We start from the raw sequence: 22,556 nt of genomic DNA on the forward strand, positions 1-22,556 counted from the left end.
CTCTGCCCCCCTCTTTTCAGACGCAAACCCTTCTGCATATCACAAAGGATGACGGACTAACACTCGCGCCATTTACTTGACATGTCCCAACACCAGGGTCAGGCAAAGTCAGGCAATTGACCAGAACTGCACACACTTGACGGCCCTTTCCTTCCTTATAGGGAAAAGGTGGAGCACCAGAGCGCAATACGAGCAAAGGCGACCGCACGATGAGAGAGTTAACTCAGCACGGCAGTTGAAGAGGAGAAAGATGGAACAAACCGAGAAGGTGACAAGGAGAGAAGCAACCTTGTACTTTCTGACCAAGGTCCATGAAACCTCCACAGAAGGAATCGTAAGCCCGCGAACAATAGCCAGCGTGTGTTGCAGCAGATGTCAACAGTACAAAAGCCCCTCCTCCGCTGATACCTAAGCAGGGGTGAGACGGTTGTCTCTGTGGTACCAACCTTGACTCCAAAGAGAAGGAAAGCCAAGCGGTTCATCACAGCCGGTGAGTCGAGGGGAGAGCGGATAAGAAAACTGTGTTGAACGCAAGTAGCAAATGGCTAGTTGAACTGTGAAAGCATAAAGAGCTACTGATGCTAAAAGGGGGAAAGCCAGCAACAGAGGAGGCAGGCACCACGTGGGTGCTCAGTCAGGAAAAATCTGGGCGATTACACAATTGTTGAAACTACCATTACCAGAAGGCCTGGGGAAAGGCAAGAAAGGGGGTCAAAGTGGTCATACACAGGTCCATTAAAATCCTCTGTACAGTCGAAAGTCTTTTACCGACAGAAGATTGTGAAACTAAGGGAAGTGAATCCTGCATCATAAGAACTGATTGAGAGAATGTGCGATTGACAAAGTTGGCAAGAGTGAACGCGAAGGAGGGATGCCGATAAACAAGGGGCGAAGTCTAAAGTCCCGATATACAGTGTGTTGACAAGCGTGAACCCGGCCGAGGGATACTGTTCAAAAAGACATTAATATTCGTGAATATCACAGAAGAGATTGTTTTGAGAAGCCGTAGTGAACCCGGCTGAGGGAAGCTAATATTGAGAAGAGTCAGAGCGCAGAAGAAGGGGAACAAGGGGTGGAAAAGGCATCACCCAATGTACATGTGAAAAGGAAGTTTTTGTTTATTATTTTGGATACATAAGGTCCACGAAGGCAAGAGGCTTTTTGGTAGAAAAGAGACTAAACCATCGAGGGCCCTGATTGCTGAGAGCGGAACTGTTGGCTTATGCTGGGAAAGCTCGAGCGTGTGCTGTGCTCCAAAACCCTAACTTGTTCCGTGCTGAAAACGTGGGTAACGTAGACCCCAACTACCGCATCTTATTTTTGAATGCTTCCTTCTTTCTTATGAACATTATCCCACACTTCTTTTTGTATATATTGTAAGGATTGGCAATAGTATTTTTTTGATAGGCCCTTTTGTTTGACAAAGACACAACTAGGACTGCATTAATATTGCTTGGTGGTCGAAGCTTGCTCCCATTTTAGATTTAGGTTTAGATTAAGCGTTTTTCCAACCTACCTACACAGTTTAATAAACACTCTTGAACTGTGATCACTTGTGTCTGTCTTTACTGATGCCACCATGAGTTCCCCACATAATAGACTGTCTCAAAGTCCTCTAACAATGGATGAACACCAATAACCTCAAAATCGTCCCAGGCAAGACGGAAATCATGATTACATCCAACAACCAAGGGAGCAACTAGTACATCCCATAGACCACAGAATTCGGGACAGCACCCACACCATCCAAAGTTGTCAAAAACCTTGGAATCCTGATGGACATCGAGTTAACCCTAGAACCACAAGTAAACACGATAATCAAGAAATGTGTCTTCCATTTACACATGATCAAAAAGGTTCAACCATTCCTCTCCTTCACACAGAAAACACTACCATCATCTCCCTCATTATGTCCAGGATAGACTACGCTAACAGCCTATACCTCGGAATGCCAGATTATTTACTGAAGAAACTGCAACGTATACAGAACGCAGCGGCCAGACCTCTGAAACTCTCACAAAGGGGCCACATCACTCCAGCGCTAAAATGCTGCATTGGCTCCCCGTCAAAACACGAATCACCTTCACAACAATGTGCATAACACACAGAGCAATCCACTGCCAAGGAGCGAAATTCATACAAAAGAAAGCCACCATCTACTGGCAGACTAGAACACTCAGATCCAGCAATGACCTCTGCTTAGAACCTTAACCAAACACAAGGAAAAAACCTGGTGGATCAGCATTCTCTTGCCTAGCCGTTAAACTTTGGAACTCTCTCCTTAGAGAAATACGAACAATGAAGGACCATGTGAAATTCAGAAAACTTCTAAAAACCTGGCTCTTCAACTCAGAACGGAATGAAAACCATTGAACGTCACCCAACCCCTATGTATCTAACACACAGCGGCAAAAGAAGGGTGACTGGGCCAGATTAGAGTGAAGTGCAGGTAAGTAGTTAGGTGTCAGAATGGGAGGGTTACCCAGGTGCACCCGTCCCCTTAGAAAGCTAAACTGGAAACAGGGGTCAAAGATGAGACCAACTTAATTGGATCACAGATAGAGGGCCTTAGAAAAAAGGGGAGTGAAGGGCATCCCAAACTTGGAAAAAATGGACCATAATGCTCAGGCAGCACCAGGGAAACAAGGAATAGGCCCACCCTGGGGGGAAGGGAGCCCATGGGGGGTTATTGCTGCTTCAAATCGTGATTTTCTAAGGGAGAAGGGATGTGGGTAGCAACTGTATGAACAATGTGGGTGGAGAGGGTACTGCCACTGAATAGCCCTGTTGACAACCCATACCTAAACACACAATATAGGAGTGCCAATCGTTGCATACCACAATGTATAACAGGGTAAGGAATGTGTGCCGCAGGGATTTGAAAAACTGAGGGGGTAAGAAAGGGTACTTCCACTAACCAACCCTACTACAAAAACTCATCCTTCTGCATACACCTCTCGAACTCTGAACTAAACACAACCATACCTCTACAGCACTACAATCCACACACACTTCACTACACTACAACAACTAAACAAACCACACATGGCCTTCGCACAACAGCACATGGCGCCTACCGTCTGAACATCACCCCTACGCTCAGCGAATGGTGTAAACCGAACTGAAGCTGCCAACAGCACATCAGAGCTCGCTTGCTCCTTCCCCTGCTCATTCCCACTAACTTACACCTCCCCTTACTTACAGACCCGCCAGAGTGCCAAGGGACCATGCAGGTGCTGACAGGGCACGCTATAAAAACCTTTAACATAACATAACTTTAAAGAAGGGCTCAAAGGCCTCCCGTTCCTACAGAAAATGTTGCACTATTTAGATAATAGTGCAACCTTTCTTTGCTTGGTTAATGTCCAGGCCACGCTTCTTTCTTGCCCCCCCCAACATTTTTCCTGCTGTAATGGCCAGGCCAAGCTTCTTTTCTCGCTCTCTACTCCATTCAAGCTTCTTTACTGCTTTCCCTGTTCACTTAAAGTTTTTCAGGGTCCTTTCTTACTCTTAGCAAAGATTCCTTTGCCTATTGCCTGTGATTTCCAGCAGGAATCATGTCTGTCCCTTTCCCTTCCTGGTATTCTTAGGCTGACATTCCCATCTTCTCTCTGGATCGCCCTCCTGAGCTGTCAGCTTCTCCTGCCAGGGTTAACAGACCTGTCACCTGGAAGGCCAGCAAAGCACCAGGGTCTGTCACCTTTGACATTACTGAGATTGCTGTACTGTTCAGCCAGATGGGCACCACCGCTGCCTGGTATTTCTCGTCTCCTTTTGTATTACAGCTCCTCTCCCAAGACTCTGACAGACTAGTGGAAGATGTCCTTCCTTTTTTCTTCAAGCTGACTATTAGGTTCAATTGCATCTCATTACCCTGCCATTGGTGTTTTTTACATGAACACGTCTCTGTGGCCTTCCCTCACTGGCTGTGAGAAATATGCACTCTTTCTCTGCATTCTCAAAGGAGTTTAGTCTTTGTTGTCCAAAGGGGAGGAAGGACATCTTTAGAAGGGCTAGCTGCCATTTTTGGTTTACTCCTTGTACAGCCTCTCCCTGTGCTGCTATGTGGCTGCCTCTGTGCTTCTCCACTGGTTGCTGCATGATTCTCCTGCTCTGAGGTTTGTTTTTCATTCTGCTCACATGGGGCTCAGTCTACATGTTGGTGAACCTTCTTGTGTGTCTGGGAATCAGCAAAACAATGTCTCCTGTGTAATGGGGAGGGCACGGTGTATTCCATTACTTTTAGTTTTGGTCTTGGAACTCTGAGAAACCTGAGGATATCCTCACACCTACTCCCCTTGGATCCTCTTCTCAAGCAGCATGGGAAAGGCCATCACCTTTGGATCCTGACCCTGGGGTTGGAGATACAAGGGAATATCACCTGGGTGGAGGGCCCTTGGAGGTTGGGGAGAAAATATCCACAGGCAAGACATGGTATCGTCCCTTTTCTAATGAGAACCAATATCACCCTCCCCTGCCTTTATAGGCTGTTGTAAACCCTCCCCCCTCAATTCCTCTCACTCATTGCACTATAGTACTGGTATGAAGAAGAGGCGACTAGGAGTAATGCACACTAACAGATCCTTTCATCATTCTAGTATAAAGACGAGGAAGCGACCTACAGACTGGTGTAAGGGACAGGCATGTCCAGAATACTTCACTTATTCTGGTCAGGCAATTGGGCCTGAAGACTCACACCTGCAACCTGTTAAATGGTTGCAGGTGTATAAAAGGTAGAGTCAGAGAGAACAGAGAGAGACCAGCAGGGAGGCCTGCGGAGTGCGAGGCAGCCGAGGGTGATCCTGTTGGGAAACCAGCATGCCAGCGAGAACTGGAAGAAACTGTGGCACTGGGGCCAGGAAGTGCAAAGGGATGGCCATCGTATTGGGAGCCTCATTGGTAGGTGCCTGCAGAAGGAGCTGCGGGTCAGAGAAGAAATCCAATCATTATAAGTCATTGGCAACGTTTGTGGGACTTGAGCGGAGCTGGATGGCAACCCGCAACGAGAGAGAGAGAAGCAAACGGTGAGCGGGGCTCGCGGTCCACCGAGGATGTGTAGCTGGAGCAGAGCAGGAATTGACAGCTGCCCGGAGGAGATGCCGAAGACCGGTGAGTGAGGAAAAGGGATCACTTGAACTGGGGTGCTCCTAGGGCTGTTATGTGGCAAAATGAGAATGCTGAATGAACGAGAAGTCAAGTGCAAGATACAGGGAAACAAAGTAAATGGTTTTTGATGATTACTGCAATGTGTGAGCAAATAAAAACTAGAAACTATTGAGTACTGAACTGAATGAAAGTTTTGATGAGCATAAGAAAGCTTTTAATAAGCCAATGTGCAAACAACAAGTTAGTGTGAAGAGAAAATACCATACACTGCAAGTTAAGATCAAATCTGATGAAATGTAAAATAAAGCAAGTATGGAACATTGTTAAGGAGTGTGAGATCAACACGGTGAAGGGAAAAGAGGACCACACAGTGAACTGTATAACTAAACTCATGGTGGCAAAGCCCAGAAACTGGCAAAGGGTGAAACATTTTACGGCAAAGCCAAAAGGCTGGCAAAGAGATTGTGAACCAGAACACTACTACAAAAGAACCTGTGTGGGCAAGCAAGCCTTGGGTGACCGGGTGCGTGACCTGTGATGGGTGGTCCGTGTGGTCTGACAACTGCGCCTAGACCGGGTCTAGCCTATCTGTGAAAGCCAAATAAATCTACAGAACGTAATTACAAGTGCCTGAAAGAGATTGCTGAAGGGAAGCAGAAGAAAGCACTCTGTATGAACTATTCATAACGACAAGGAGTATAAAGCTGACCATAGGTACAAGTTGGCAAGCTAGTGCCTTGGGGAAGAAGACTCCTGAGACTTATTTTGAACTGTGTTGTTACTTTGGGGAAATGAGATCTCATTTTGAGACTTTCTGGAACTGTCTTGAACTTGCGGAAGGAGAGCTGGAAAGGAAGCCCAAAGCTAGAAGAAGCTCAGAACTTTCTTTGGAACACTATTTCTTTTGATGTTGACATCCCTACACATTGTTTAGCTTTAGTTGTGAGGGCAAGGATAGGTTTTGGACACAGACAGCCCATTAAGTTGAACTTACTGACTCAGGCTAAGCTTAGTTTATTTAGGTGGGGAAATCCCACCTCAGCATTGGGCAGGTTAGGCATTCAACCATCCTGACATTGCTAATACATCATTTTTATTTGAACGTTGAATCTGTTGTCTGTGTGTCTTGCTTCATGATGCCTTCACAGAACCAGCAACCAGCAGCCTTTCAGCCGAGATGGCCGTTCCCCATTTTCTGTACCACTCCCCTGGTTTCAGTTGGGCAGAGATCTCTTTTGGAGTCATTGCCTGGATCTGTCATTTTTCTTATGCTGACCTGGTCCAGGCCTTTCCGGAATCATTCTGGGTTTCCAGTCTTCGGGGCTGAGGTCCTCTGGAGGCAGAGTCGGGTGTGGTAGTTGGCTTCCCTTTTAGATGCCTGAGGATCCGCAGGTGGCTTCTGCGGTAGGATGTGCGGTTAATCAGGTTTTTTCCTCCCTTTACCCTTCAGGACCTCTTCCAAACATTTCATAGACTGTGGCCTTTGGTAAAAGAATGAAGAAGTATACTTTCTGCGGGGTTCCCCCTTTTGGATATGTTTTTGGAAAATCCTGGATCCATTCCGTGTTTTTGGTCTGGCATCATGGGAGTTGCAGCTTGGACCTTTCCCATTCTACCCTAATGGTTCTGCAGATTGTGCTATGGTTGCAATATTTATCATGTGGGCGAGCAGGAGCTAGAGTGTTTAATCTCTACGCTGACAGGAACAGGCTGTTTTGGGGAAAGGGGAATTAAAGATGTCAGTAGATATCACAATACGCCGTTGAAGACAAGCGCCAAATTGTATTAAATCATCACTAATTTATTCTTGATAGTATATTGCCCTTTGTGATGACACGTGTTTCGGCCAAAGGCCTTTTTCAAATCAGTGCATATGGTAATTAGTCCAGCAGAAGAGCTGACGTGTAAGACAGATCAGCTTTAGTAAACTAGGGATTTAACCCTTTATCTCATCAAAGTGAATTGTATCACTAAGGACCACTGAACTAATTGACTATGCCCTGATTTGAAAAAGGCCTTTGGCCGAAACACGTGTCATCACAAAGGGCACTATACTATCAAGAATAAATTAGTGATGATTTAATACAATTTGGCGCTTGTCTTCAATGGAGTATTGTGATATCTACTAACTTAAGTGGCTTTTTGGACTCCAACAAGATGCAACAACTGGTTCATCCTTGACATTGTGACCACAGAGTCGTCGAGCAACAACAGTAGAGTATAAAAACTCTCTCTTGGTTTTTTCATGCACAGAATTAAAGATGTCTGCTCCATAACCTCTCTCTGGGGACGGCCTTGCTTTTCTCCAGACTGTTCTCATTCCATTGTCTTATATTATCAGACCCCCCCCTTCTCTTTCCTTGTTTCTCATTCAGTTTTTTCTCTCTCCCTGCATATTTCCTTGCCAGCTCTTCTTGTTTCTCTGCGTGATCTTGCCTGCTTTTCCTAGCTTCCATTGTTTTCCTCTGGAATAGTTCTGCTGCTTCCCTGGCCATTGCTTTCTATAATGAGTAATCACTGCCCACCCTCCTTTCCTTCATCTCTCTTTGCTCCATAGTTGTTCTCCCTCTTTGGTTTCTCCATCCTACTGTCTCTTCTCGGCAGTTCCGTGGTGCGAAGCTGGGGGGAGCCTGTTGTGCTTTAGCTGAGCTCCCACAACATGCTATCGAGGTGTTCACGGAGGTGAATCAACCTGTCTACGAGAAGCACCCTGTGCATCACCTGATGGTAGCGCAGGCTGAACTCCAAAGATTACCTTTGCCAGAGATCCTGGGAGTTGGCGGTTAGGGAAATGAACAGATAGAATGGCAGTGCAAGTAAGTAGTTCATGATGTAAAGGTCATGGGGGTATTACTTTTTTATACTAGCAAGTAATTCACTGGGTTCTTCTTATCTTTATCGTTAAAAATCACTGGGCAAATAAACCAAAAGAATCTTTATCATTAAATGCAAAACTCACTGGGATTGGAACACATTGGGTTCTGTTGGAATGGGAGTGGCATCTGTGCTATGAGGGTGAGAGACTCTGGTCACAGGGCCTGAAGCACCACTTACCTGTGGATGAGGTCGATCTAAAGAGCAGGATGCTCCCCTGACGAAAACAGGTTTGGTGACTTCCTTCCATTTTCTACCTGTCTTGCTTCCCAAACTTCTGAATAGCTCCCACCCATCCCTGCTTCCCCCAGCCCTTCGCTCTGCACGCCTTTTGGCTATTCCACGTTCATGTTTTGGTGGCAGTGCCATCTCGATGTGTGCTGCAATCCGCTGAAATCAACTTCCTGCCATGAACCAATGTCCTGTGCAGTTTTGAAAAAAAACAAAACATTAAAACTTGGCAACATTAAGACTTGGCCTTTTTGTTCTCCACGAGTGCTTCCTTTCAGAGGACTGTGTCTTCTGGATTTTAAACGGTGCCATCCGGCGCTAAGCGGGTTGCTTGTGCTCCACAAGTAAATCCTCACATTGCAACACTGTCAGCAAAGGGCGTCTCTGGCTGCACAGTGGATTTTGTGAGAGACAGGAGTTCTCAGGCAGGGGATAGCAGCTAAAAATATATAGATGTGTTGAATGGTGATTTATAAGGCGCCAGCTGCAGCAATGCCACTTCGCAGCACCCCAAGAGCCGAAGAGAAAGGGGAACAAAGGACATGATCATGCACGGGTCAGGAGAGATTTGGGTGCGGTAAGTGCAAAACCAAATCAGTTCAGAGCAAGTAAGTGCAACCGTGCAGACCACGAATTAGGGGGCGGGGGTGAGCAAACGAGCACAGTATTGAAAGATTCTAGAGCAGCGTGCATGACACGGTGCATTCAGCGGAGAACAGTCACCTAGTGGGAGAGCAGGGAAGGGAGGGATGTGGGAGTTGTCAGTTCGGCAGTGAGGTACTTCACTATGTAGCTTGTGAATGGAACGTCTTTGAGATGGATGTTTTTGAAGGGAGAGGCTTCCAGGTTCTTTTCTAACGCAGGGATGCTTTTCCTCTGATCTCAACTCTTGAGGGAGGGCATTCCAGGCGAGGGAGCCAGCAGGGCCCAGGATTTTCCCACCAAGTCTTTTCTTTTCCCCTGAAGGGCACAACAACCAGTTGTCTGGAAGAGGAAGGTCTCAGTGGTGTCTGCGCCTCAGTCTTAGTATTACGGTGCCCAGGCCCAGGTCCCCAGAAAGCTCTGCGCGAGCTGCAGAGGGGTTTCCATTCAATGTGGCCGGTATTGGGAGCCAGTGCAAGGAAATCTGGAGCCTGTGTGATGTGCTCACAAGGTTTCAAGCTCAGGATTTATCAGAGAGTCTCGTTTTCTTTTTAATGTACACAATAAACAATGCACAGAACCCCGGGCGGTCTGGAGTGTCCGTGCATGTCTACACCGCACTCGTGAATGCTGGTCACAATGTCAGCGAATGGCAGGAGCATTTACATGGATTCCCAGGGAATCATAATTGAATAGGTACAAAGAAGAGTGCTCTAATGAAAACACACTGTTTCACCCCTTATTACCCTCTGCATTAAAGGAGAAAAAGAAAGAAACTCACTGTTTTTGTTGTTTGGAGAAAATAATAATTTGTTTATCTATGCAGTTGAAAAAATCAACATAGAGTCAACAGTTCTCCAAACAACATAACATCACACGGTTTAATGAAACCAACCGTACAGGCTTATAGGATATATTTACAAACACATGGGGTCACATAGTTTGACACAACAGTCGTGTAAGTAACGCAAACTCAATCAAAATACATAGTTTGTTATGGTGATTCATATACTTCAGTATAAAACAACACAATTAGACAAAGTAAGCAACAACAGAAAAAAAGGGGTTCGTGAATTGACAATTGGTAGTGGACAGTGACAATGCACTGTTGTTCGGGGTGCGTCTACACCAAGGTGTTTCGGCCGTTTAGGTGGACCAATTATGTCCCAGCATATGTACGGCTTTCATCAGGACGAAGTGCTGCACGGGGTGGAATAGGTGCTGCAGGGGAAAGGGAAAAACTTGTCAGGGGAGTGTGTTCGAGCGTGTATCATTTAAACAAAGGAATAAATCCAATACTGTGAGGCCACAGCTTACCTGTGGATAATTATTTCCACTGGCACGAATTTCTAGTATTACGCCAGGCGTGGGAAGGATCTTAGTGTAATCCTATTAAAAAGCAAAGAAGGGCACTCAATAGTGATCTGGTGTTTTACAGATACTTAAATAACAACTGAGTTATAGGTCAACCAATCTTACCTCACTTGTGAGGATCTTGGAGTGGGATGGACTCTGATTTTAAATATGCGGTCCTCGCGCGGAAACCTGAACACATAAATGAATAAGGGGCATATTAGTGGGAGTTCCACTCAGGGAACAAAATGCCTGACCTAATGGTGGTGTGTCTACAAAGATCTTACCTTTGTGCATGAATCACGAATAGCGGGCCAGTTGAGAGCGCTGTAGAAATGTGCTGACTCACTCTGGGGCTCAAAAGGGGCCTGGTGGCCATTTTGGATCGAGTGCGTCCGAAAATGACAGATAACTCAACCATTAGGGCTCGGACTGGAAAAATACACTATTAGCAGTCTTGGCCATGGTATGGCCAATCTAAAAACGTAATTTAGAATGTAAATTTGAAAAATGATATCTACGTCGGCCATGTTGGATCGAGTGCGTCCGAAAAAGACAGATAACTCCACCATTAGGGTTCGGACTGGAAAAACACACTAATATCAGTCTTGGCCATGGTGTTGCCAATCTAAAAACGTAATTTGGAATGTAAATTTGAAAAATGATATCTATGTCGGCCATGTTGGATCGAGTGCGTCCGAAAAAGACAAATAACTCCACCATTAATGCTCGGATTGAAAAAATAAACATTTATCAGTCTCAGCCATGGTGTGGCCTGTCTAAAAAAGTAATTTAGAAGTGTAAAATTGAAAAATGGTTTCCATGGTAACCTCAGAAGCCTTGTTGAAGAACAGGGCGTATTAGTGAAACTAAAGGGAAATTAAAATAAATTAGAACACTGAAAGCGCTCCTTGTGCTTGAAATGACTGGCAGGGTAGTGACATGACGTGATGTTGACATGCTTTTAGTAATGGAAAACAAATCCACATAGTAACATAGCACAATTTGTACACATGTTCGACAAGGGACAATTTGTACACAGGTTCGAGTGGCCCAGTCAATTCAGTGTTATGCATGCCATTCGACATTGTTGGAAATCTTTACAGCTGATAAACACTGATAGGCATCTTAATTCATTCATAGCCCTTTGGTAGAGATTTCATATTACATTTCTTGACCGCAGGTCATAGGCATTTTACAGGTGCATATACATGATGACGCTGCCAATGTTTGGGATCTACAGAAAAGATTTCCATTCTACCGCAATATTCAAACCTGCGTGCACAGTGTTTAGTTTGTGGACCCAACGCTGTTCTAATTGCGTCAGTGTTTTATTTAAGTCTCCCCCCCGCTTTGCAGGTGTTATTTTTTGTAGAATGAACCATCGTAGATCTGTATCTTTGTGGTTTTTGTTGGTAAAATGTTCTACTAGTGGCTTGTCGGCAACTTTGTTCCTGATACAGGACCGATGTTCCGATATTCGCATCTTGATGGCCCGTATGGTTTTGCCTACGTATATCAGGTTGCAAGGGCATTGTATCACGTAGATCACTCCCTTCGTGTTGAAGTTAGTGAAATCATTCATGGTCCATTTTACTCCGTGATGTTCAAAAGTTTTTTTCTGTAGAGTTAAAGGGCATGCTACACAGTGGCCACACTTGTGGTGGCCCACTAAGGGAGGCATATCCCATAATGTGGCTTGTATAGCTCGTGGTGGTTCTATGAACGTGTGAACCAATGCGTCTCTTAAGTTTCTGTTCTTTTTGAATGCAAAACATGGGACCTTGTCCAGTGTCCCCGGATGTTTGATCAAATGCCAATTCTTTTTTATGGTTTTCTGAATCAATGGACTTAGTGGTCCAAAGGTTGTGACACATACCATCCTGTTCAACTCTATCTTGGGTTAATTTTCCAGACAGATATCTCTTGGTGTGTTTTTGGCCCTTTTTCGGGCCTGACTGATGGCCTTTCGTGGGTAACCCCTGTTGATTAGTCTTTTTCCTAAATCCTCTGCATGCAGTTGAAATTTTTCCATGTCTGTGCAGTTCCTCCGTATTCTTAAAAACTGCCCCTAAGGTAGGTTATATTTTAAGCCCATAGGATGGTAGCTTTGAAAATGGAGAAGACTGTTACGATCAGTGGGTTTCCGAAAAAGTTCTGTCTTCAGCCGGTCGCCTGTTTTGTAGATATGTAGGTCTAAAAAGTCGATTTGGTGGTGATCCCATTGTATTGTGAACTTTATGTTGGGATTTCTTGAGTTTATCCAGAGATGAAAGTTCTGTAATTCCAGAGGGGTCCCTTTCCATATGATGATAATATCATCGATGAATCGTTTCCATAAGGAGATGTTTCCTAGGAAAGGGTTCTCTTCACAGAATACATTTTTGCTTTCGTAGTGTGACATATATAAATTAGCAATGTCAGGGGCAAAAGTGACTCCCATACTGACACCCTTAATCTGTTTGTAGATCTGGTTTTGGAAAAGGAAGAAATTCTCCGACATCGCAAGTCTGGCACACTCCAAAATGAAATTCGTCGGGGCGGACTCAGTATCATTTCTAGTGTTCAGGCATTCTCGTATGGCTTCTAGACCATCAAGTTGGGGGATCGATGTGTATAAAGCTTCTACGTCCATTGTGGCGAGTAGACTGTCGGTGCTCAATGTGAGATCGTTTAGCAGGTTGATAGTGCTCGTTGTATCCTTTAAATAGGAGGGCATCTTCAGAACGAAGGGTTTTAGAAAATGGTCTGTGTAAATAGATAATGGTTCCAGAAGTGATTCACAGGCAGACACTATTGGTCTGCCAGGGTTTTTTTTAACATTCTTATGCATTTTGGGCAGAATGTAAAATGCCGGAACGCGTGGGTTTGTTTTATTTAAGATGCCCTCCTATTTAAAGGATACAACGAGCACTATCAACCTGCTAAACGATCTCACATTGAGCACCGACAGTCTACTCGCCACAATGGACGTAGAGGCTTTATACACATCGATCCCCCAACTTGATGGTCTAGAAGCCATACGAGAATGCCTGAACACTAGAAATGATACTGAGTCCGCCCCGACGAATTTCATTTTGGAGTGTGCCAGACTTGCGATGTCGGAGAATTTCTTCCTTTTCCAAAACCAGATCTACAAACAGATTAAGGGTGTCAGTATGGGAGCCACTTTTGCCCCTGACATTGCTAATTTATATATGTCACACTACGAAAGCAAAAATGTATTCTGTGAAGAGAACCCTTTCCTAGTAAACATCTCCTTATGGAAACGATTCACCGATGATATTATCATCATATGGAAAGGGACCCCTCTGGAATTACAGAACTTTCATCTCTGGATAAACTCAAGAAATCCCAACATAAAGTTCACAATACAATGGGATCACCACCAAATCGACTTTTTAGACCTACATATCTACAAAACAGGCGACCGGCTGAAGACAGAACTTTTTCGGAAACCCACTGATCGTAACAGTCTTCTCCATTTTCAAAGCTACCATCCTATGGGCTTAAAATATAACCTACCTTACGGGCAGTTTTTAAGAATACGGAGGAACTGCACAGACATGGAAAAATTTCACTGCATGCAGAGGATTTAGGAAAAAGACTAATCAACAGGGGTTACCCACGAAAGGCCATCAGTCAGGCCCGAAAAAGAGCCAAAAACACACCAAGAGATATCTGTCTGGAAAATAAACCCAAGATAGAGTTGAACAGGATGGTATGTGTCACAACCTTTGGACCACTAAGTCCATTGATTCAGAAAACCATAAAAAAGAATTGGCATTTGATCAAACATCCGGGGACACTGGACAAGGTCCCATGTTTTGCATTCAAAAAGAACAGAAACTTAAGAGACGCATTGGTTCACACGTTCATAGAACCACCACGAGCAATACAAGCCACATTATGGGATATGCCTCCCTTAGTGGGCCACCACAAGTGTGGCCACTGTGTAGCATGCCCTTTAACTCTACAGAAAAAAACTTTTGAACATCACGGAGTAAAATGGACCATGAATGATTTCACTAACTGCAACACGAAGGGAGTGATCTACGTGATACAATGCCCTTGCAACCTGATATACGTAGGCAAAACCATACGGGCCATCAAGATGCGAATATCGGAACATCGGTCCTGTATCAGGAACAAAGTTGCCGACAAGCCACTAGTAGAACATTTTACCAACAAAAACCACAAAGATACAGATCTACGATGGTTCATTCTACAAAAAATAACACCTGCAAAGCGGGGGGGGGAGACTTAAATAAAACACTGACGCAATTAGAACAGCGTTGGGTCCACAAACTAAACACTGTGCACGCAGGTTTGAATATTGCGGTAGAATGGAAATCTTTTCTGTAGATCCCAAACATTGGCAGCGTCATCATGTATATGCACCTGTAAAATGCCTATGACCTGCGGTCAAGAAATGTAATATGAAATCTCTACCAAAGGGCTATGAATGAATTAAGATGCCTATCAGTGTTTATCAGCTGTAAAGATTTCCAACAATGTCGAATGGCATGCATAACACTGAATTGACTGGGCCACTCGAACCTGTGTACAAATTGTCCCTTGTCGAACATGTGTACAAATTGTGCTATGTTACTATGTGGATTTGTTTTCCATTACTAAAAGCATGTCAACATCACGTCATGTCACTACCCTGCCAGTCATTTCAAGCACAAGGAGCGCTTTCAGTGTTCTAATTTATTTTAATTTCCCTTTAGTTTCACTAATACGCCCTGTTCTTCAACAAGGCTTCTGAGGTTACCATGGAAACCATTTTTCAATTTTACACTTCTAAATTACTTTTTTAGACAGGCCACACCATGGCTGAGACTGATAAATGTTTATTTTTTCAATCCGAGCATTAATGGTGGAGTTATTTGTCTTTTTCGGACGCACTCGATCCAACATGGCCGACATAGATATCATTTTTCAAATTTACATTCCAAATTACGTTTTTAGATTGGCAACACCATGGCCAAGACTGATATTAGTGTGTTTTTCCAGTCCGAACCCTAATGGTGGAGTTATCTGTCTTTTTCGGACGCACTCGATCCAACATGGCCGACGTAGATATCATTTTTCAAATTTACATTCTAAATTACATTTTTAGATTGGCCATACCATGGCCAAGACTGATAATAGTGTATTTTTCCAGTCCGAGCCCTAATGGGTGAGTTATCTGTCATTTTCGGACGCACTCGATCCAAAATGGCCGCCGTATAAATAGAAAAGGCTCCTAGTAACAGCGTTACTAACGCTATGCCGCCAAGCCCCTTTCGAGCCCCGGAGTGAGTCAGCACATTTCTACAGCGCTCTCCACTGGCCCGCTATTCGTGATTCATGCACAAAGGTAAGATCTTTGTAGACACACCACCATTAGGTCAGGCATTTTGTTCCCTGAGTGGAACTCCCACTAATATGCCCCTTATTCATTTATGTGTTCAGGTTTCCACGCGAGGACCGCATATTTAAAATCAGAGTCCATCCCACTCCAAGATCCTCACAAGTGAGGTAAGATTGGTTGACCTATAACTCAGTTGTTATTTAAGTATCTGTAAGACACCAGATCACTATTGAGTGCCCTTCTTTGCTTTTTAATAGGATTACACTAAGATCCTTCCCACGCCTGGCGTAATACTAGAAATTCGTGCCAGTGGAAATAATTATCCACAGGTAAGCTGTGGCCTCACAGTATTGGATTTATTCCTTTGTTTAAATGATACACGCTCGAACACACTCCCCTGACAAGTTTTTCCCTTTCCCCTGCAGCACCTATTCCACCCCGTGCAGCACTTCGTCCTGATGAAGGCCGTACATATGCTGGGACATAATTGGTCCACCTAAACGGCCGAAACACCTTGGTGTAGACGCACCCCGAACAACAGTGCATTGTCACTGTCCACTACCAATTGTCAATTCACGAACCCCTTTTTTTTCTGTTGTTGCTTACTTTGTCTAATTGTGTTGTTTTATACTGAAGTATATGAATCACCATAACAAACTATGTATTTTGATTGAGTTTGCGTTACTTACACGACTGTTGTGTCAAACTATGTGAACCCATGTGTTTGTAAATATATCCTATAAGCCTGTACGGTTGGTTTCATTAAACCGTGTGATGTTATGTTGTTTGGAGGACTGTTCACTCTATGTTGATTTTTTCAACTGCATAGATAAACAAACTATTATTTTCTCCAAACAACAAAAAAAGTGAGTTTCTTTCTTTTTCTCCTTTAATGCAGAGGGTAATAAGGGGTGAAACAGTGTGTTTTCATCAGAGCACTCTTCTTTGTACCTATTCAATTTTATTTTTTGTCTTAAAGTAACCCTCCTGGGTAGAATAGGTCCATAACCAGGAGCCCATTTTTTGAATTCCCAGGGAATCAGGCTGCTTATTGCAGGTGCAAAAACATGTCGATCCCATATGAAACCAAAGCATCTATACCCCGTCAAAATAAGATGCGACCAAATATGCTGTCGCATTTGTCATACAAAGTGGATGGAGGTGGAGGAATTGAATGTTCTAATTTGTGCCGCCGCTCTGTGAAACAAATAAATAAAAAGTGCATGGTGCATTAAAACCATGTGTAAAAAGTGGTACACATTATCTTGCGCCTGGTGTGGCCCACCACCCACCACAAAAATTGCCTCATGGGTGTGGGTGTTTACAAACACAGTTCATCATGTTTAGGGCTGTGCTAAATAGTAGATTTTAGTCTTTGGCCGAGAACTGAATAGTTGGACAAGTATTCGGCCGGAGCCGAATAGTTGACTTTTTAATAAATAAAGTTATGAAGACACCAAAACCACGTTTGTATATTAAAAATACACTTTTTTATTGTTAAATTTGATTTGGTTGCCGATAACAAACTTTCAAATACAAGTAAATACACGAGAAAACAGGTACACATTTAGTCATAGCCCATTTCACACTCTCAAGGTTTTCTATATTATTAAATTCATCCAATAGCTGAGAATATCACAATAGATGAAACACAATTTTGCAACACAATTATAAAAGACATTAAAAAACATCGTTTTAAAGCACAGCTATGAGATATGTTGCCATAGTTATTCTCTGCACTTATTGCAATGCATTTAAATTGATTCATCCACAGGAAAACAGAGTAAATATCACATCATTACACTCATGGGCTACTGTCGTAAAATCACGCTTTGTATACACATTTCTAACCACAATATTAAAACATAATAATAAAATGCATTCTTAATTTTTTTAAATTATAATGACTATCATGGCTAGGCTACATCTATATTTACATGTGCAAAATATGCAAGGTGTATTATTTGTATTCGTTGCTGTAAGATGCTACTGCCAGCCAGAACTGCTAATACTCTAATCTACCTGATTGAGTTTAAGTTGTAGCTACAGTTTTAAATGCAAGAGGTAGCTTATTGTGGCTAAATTTAAGAAAATGGGCCTCATTACAAGTTTGCCGGTCCGGTAACAACAGTGCCGGTAAACTACCGGCACTGTTGTTACCGGACCCGCAAACTACAAGTTCTGCTCGCTGGTGCCTTTCTGCCCGCCAGGTCAGACCTGGCGGGTGGACCGGCCCCCGCGAGCAGACCTCAACGGCTGCACCGGCACCATTCATGAATGGTGCCGGTACATCCGGCCTCCCCATTTCCATTGAGTCCTGGTAAGTCCCCATTGCCGGGTGCCGGTCAACTCATGACTCCGGTGGCTGCCGTGCCGGTATATACCGGCACTGCTACCGCCAGGGTCATAATGACCCCAAATGTGTTTTGCATTGAATATCATAGTCCACATTTGATGAGGGGATAGTAGTATAAAATCACAAAAGAATACATGAAAATGTTCTTTTCTCAATGCAGCTCGACTGTTGCATTCAACAAGCAAATGCTCTAAGGTCTCAATTTGAGTAGGGAGGCCACAAAATCTGCAAGAATTTTCTTTTCTCAGGTTTTTGGAGCGAGAGGCTTAAAGTGCTTTAGTGGGATATAAATTAAAGTGCAATCTCATTAGGTAGGCACAGTATTTCTGATCTGGGAATTTTCAAAGGTATATTGGTATTTGATGAAGAGGTTTTATTATTATATTTCTATTAGTAAATAGTTTGTACTGATTGCACTTGTCCCAGGTTCTGCCCCAGTCCAACTGCCACAATTTCCTCTTAGCACAAGGATGAGTAATTTCTCTTCAATGTCAGATGTCTTCCTTGTTCTTATGCAATGTGCTCACCATGTTTTTAGTGATTTGTCTTGTTTTTCTTCCAAGGCAGACGCAAGCGCTGGCACTAGACTTAGTGAGAATGTTTTGCTCATCAGGCACTTTCTAAAAAGTGCTAGGGAATGCCAAGTTACAGTGGCTCTAAGCGATAGTAAACCTATTTCATGTCAAATAATTTCAATAGGGAAACGTTTTGGTAGCGATATCATCTTCTTCCAATAGTGGCCCTCTAGGTACTCTCATTTTGGGTGATCCACTGGTAGTTTGGCTTTGGCACCCTATGTGATAACAGGGACCACTTTCTGTTTATAAAAGTTTATAACAGGTAGCCGGGAAAACCATACTTCCGATGTACTGGGATGGCTGGAGAAGTCATGGTTTCTGTTTTATGTTTGCTTTCTCTTTTGTATGGTGTCATGTATGTTATCATTAATGTTTTGCCCCAGATATCTGAATTCGTGGATTATATCTAGAATTTGCATTCCAATTTACCATTTAAAGGTAGGTTTATTCCTGCTTTTACATCGGCACATTATCAGTATGTTTGATTTTTGTATATTGTTCAGTAGAGAATTAGCCAAAGCATAGCTTTCCAAGGCAGTTAATTTTCTCTGTAGTCTGCAGAGGAGCAGCTGCATGCCTCTGCAGGAAGTTCCGCCCTCTGCCTCCTATGTGTAGGAAGTCGGAGACTGCACCATGTTTGACACCAGCAGTTGGGCCAATTCCGCAGCGTGTTTGAGAAACGGTATCCTCTGAGAAAACCCCATCGAATTTACCCCCGAAGAGACAACAATCTAAGGATGGAAATAGAGCTGAGCTTGGAGTCCTAGAACAACGATAGTGAAAGCCACATATTCCCACGGACAAGGATAGTTTGCAAGGCCAAGTTCAAAGACAATCTGTATGGCAGAAGGCATGGGTGATGAGAAATGTTGGGCTAATTGAGAGGGGAGGTAAAGTCAAGTGCCCCTCCTGGAACCTGGGTATGAGCTTACGTGCTGCTAAGTGAACTGAATGTTCCAGATATGGCTTGAGCATGCCAACAAATTGTAGAATGCTGTATAACAAAGGGCCTTATAGTTTGAGAGCCAATGATATACAGTGTGCTTAACAGTGTTGAAGATGACATGTTTTAGAGGTAGACATGAGTTGTCCACCTGACAGTAGATAGCCAATCACAATCCCAGTCCTTATAAGAAGTATACTTAGGTGTTCCCCTTGAACGTATCACAATCCCTCATAGGTTTTTCCTATTTGCCTCGTAGTATGAGGTCACTGCTGACATATTGTTTGCGCATAAGGATGTTTTTATGTGAAATTTGTCGAGAACTGAACAAACATCCATTGAGGTCTGTTGTAGCCTTCCTGTTTTAGATAATTGTTAATAAAACAGCAACCTTTGATATGATATATGATCGTTTATTTATGTAGCGCCTATACACAATGTGTTTCAAAGCGCTTCAAGGCAAGGGAGGGAACAAGGGAAAATACAACCACATTCTTACAGGCTATGAACAGTAAGGATGTGAAATTAACTATCGTACTCGGCCTGACGACATTTCAGATAGTGCAAGAGCTAAGACATAGATAAGGAAGGGAGGGGGGAGTGGGAAGGAAATGGAAACAGACAGGCGACTACCGTACTAGGCCTGACGACATTTCTGGTAGAGCTGGAGAAAACCAAAAGGTGAGGGAGAGGGGTGCAGAAAGGCAGGCGAGGAACAAAACAAGCGACTATCATACTAGGCCTCACAAGATTTCAGATAGTGCTGGAGGGGTGGTGGGGAGGAAAAAAACAGTAATGGGAGGGTGGAGGAAACAGACGAGTTTGCTATCATATTAGGTCCAGGGATAATTCTGATAGAGTAAGTGCATAGAAAAAGTAAGGGGAGGAGATAGGAAAAGGAAGAAGGCAAAGGAGGAGAGAAAAGAGAGTAAGCAGTCAAAAAGAGTGGAGAAGCAAGGTCGGAGAGTGAATACAATTGCAGAAGTCAGTAGTAACACATAATGTTGCAAGCCAGGATACAAGATGAAGATGGGAACAGCATGATTCAGGGCCACCATGAGTACAAGATGCAAAGGAAGTCCAGCATGAGAGTTGAGAAAGAGTGACGCACCGTGAATGAATGAAGTCCATAAAAGTCAAATCCAGCATTGGCCACAAGACAGTGATGGTGAAGGAAGGCACCAGGTGGGCGGGGCTTGCTAAGTGGTGAAAAAGAGCAGCAGGCAGAAATGTGCCAGGTGGGTGGGGCTTAGGCCAGGTGACCTAGATCCACTTGCACCTGCTCCCCATCTGCAAAGGAAAAGAAGCTGGAGGGCTCCTTAAGTAGGGAAACAGAGCGGCAAGCAGGAAGGCACCAAGTGGGCGTGGCTTGCTAAGTGGTGAAAAGAAGCGGGAAGCAGGAAGGCACCAGGTGGGCAGGGCTTGCTAAGTGGTGAAAAAGAGCGGCAATCAGGAAGGCACCAGTTGGGCGGGGCTTGCTAAGTGGTGAAAAAGAGCGGCAGGCAGGAAGGCACCAGGTGGGCGGGGCTTAGGCCAGGTGACCTAGATCCACTTGCACCTGCTCCCCATTTGCCATCTTCATGAGTTGGTTTGATTATTTGGATTCAGAGTTATTCTGCGAACCCCATCCATTGCATGCACGATACTAAAGAACCATAAGTTCAAGTCCTATTGATGTCTTGTCTAGTAAGACAATATCATCCACATAGAGGAGCCAGGGCAGAGGGGCTTCTCCAACTTTAGGTGGAAATTAACTAATTGCTTGTAGATGTATGTTCAAGTCCTTGATACAGAAGTTGCATAGTGTTGAAGCAAAGATACATCCCTGTTTCAAACCTCAATGTGTAGGGATAGGCTGGGACAATAGTCCCTCTTGTTTCAGAGTTACTCGAATAAAGGTATTGGAATAGAACTGGTAGATTAAGTTAAGGATGAATGAGGGACAGCCAACTTTCTCTAGTTTGTGCCATAGAAATTATCTTAGAATGGAGTCAAAGGCTTGTTTAAAATCTATGAAAGCTAATTATATCGGTTGGTTAGTTAATAGCACACACTTTTTAATAGCTGTTAGAAGGAATAGACTAACAGTTGTACCTACGCCTGCTACAAAGCCTGATCGTTGGATGTCCATCTGGGCTGTCGCCTTCAACCACTTAAGTAGCTGTCTCAAGACGAATCGTCCAAAAATCTTTCCCGGTATATCAAGAAGGGCATTCGGACGATAGTTGGTAGGTTCCTTCCGATTACCCTTCTTGAATATCAGAATAATTATGGAGTGTTTTTACGATTTCCGGATCAGACAGGTGATTATGACTTTTTGAAATATTAGGACCACAATGGCAGCTCAGAGGTCAGGATGAGACTTTAAGATGGCACAGGACAATCAACCCGACCCGGGGGTCTAGATGAACTTAGTCCATTGATTTGCAAGAGGATGTCAGCATGGTCAAATTGTAGTAGACAAAGATTGTTTTTGCAGAGAGTGGGAGTGTTGATAGCAACTGTTGGCTCGCAAATAGGGTAAAAAAGTGAGTGTTCCATGCTTGTTCTCTGATCGCATTCAGTAACAGGGAGGATGTGGCAGAGTTGATATCATCTTTAAGTAATCCCCAGATCCGGGCACTAGATTTGGATGCCAAGGCCGCTAGCATACATAATTGTAATTTGAGTGCTTTAAATACACTTTAAAATATGTATATCCATTCCTTATTACATTTCTTTTCATTGTTGTCTACAGAAGAGTTTGTATAAACCCTGAAAGGAATACATTATCCGGAAATAAACTACTCAATAACGGCACAGTTTGTATTTTTGAGAATTCCGACGTGCCGCCTTTTGGGCAGGGCCCAAGTAAGTAAGACTAGCCCAAAAGTATAGTATGCATGTATGAAATCACTCTGAGGGTAGACTGGCATATGTCTACTTATACTTTCAAATGTTCCTTTTGGGCCTGACCATCTTTAGCCTTCTTGCTCCAGTAAGGCACTGAAACACAAAAGGAGTGATTACATTAATTAGGACCATATTGACTGCTGAGGTGCTACTGAATACAAACCTTTGGGATGCCAAAGCCATGCTTTCTACTTATGGTACTGAGTGGGGATGAGGCATGTG

The sequence above is a fragment of the Ambystoma mexicanum genome, chromosome 2p (assembly GCF_040938575.1).
Source record: "Ambystoma mexicanum isolate Mex_15411 chromosome 2p, UKY_AmexF1_1, whole genome shotgun sequence".
In the NCBI taxonomy this organism is placed as follows: domain Eukaryota; kingdom Metazoa; phylum Chordata; class Amphibia; order Caudata; family Ambystomatidae; genus Ambystoma; species Ambystoma mexicanum.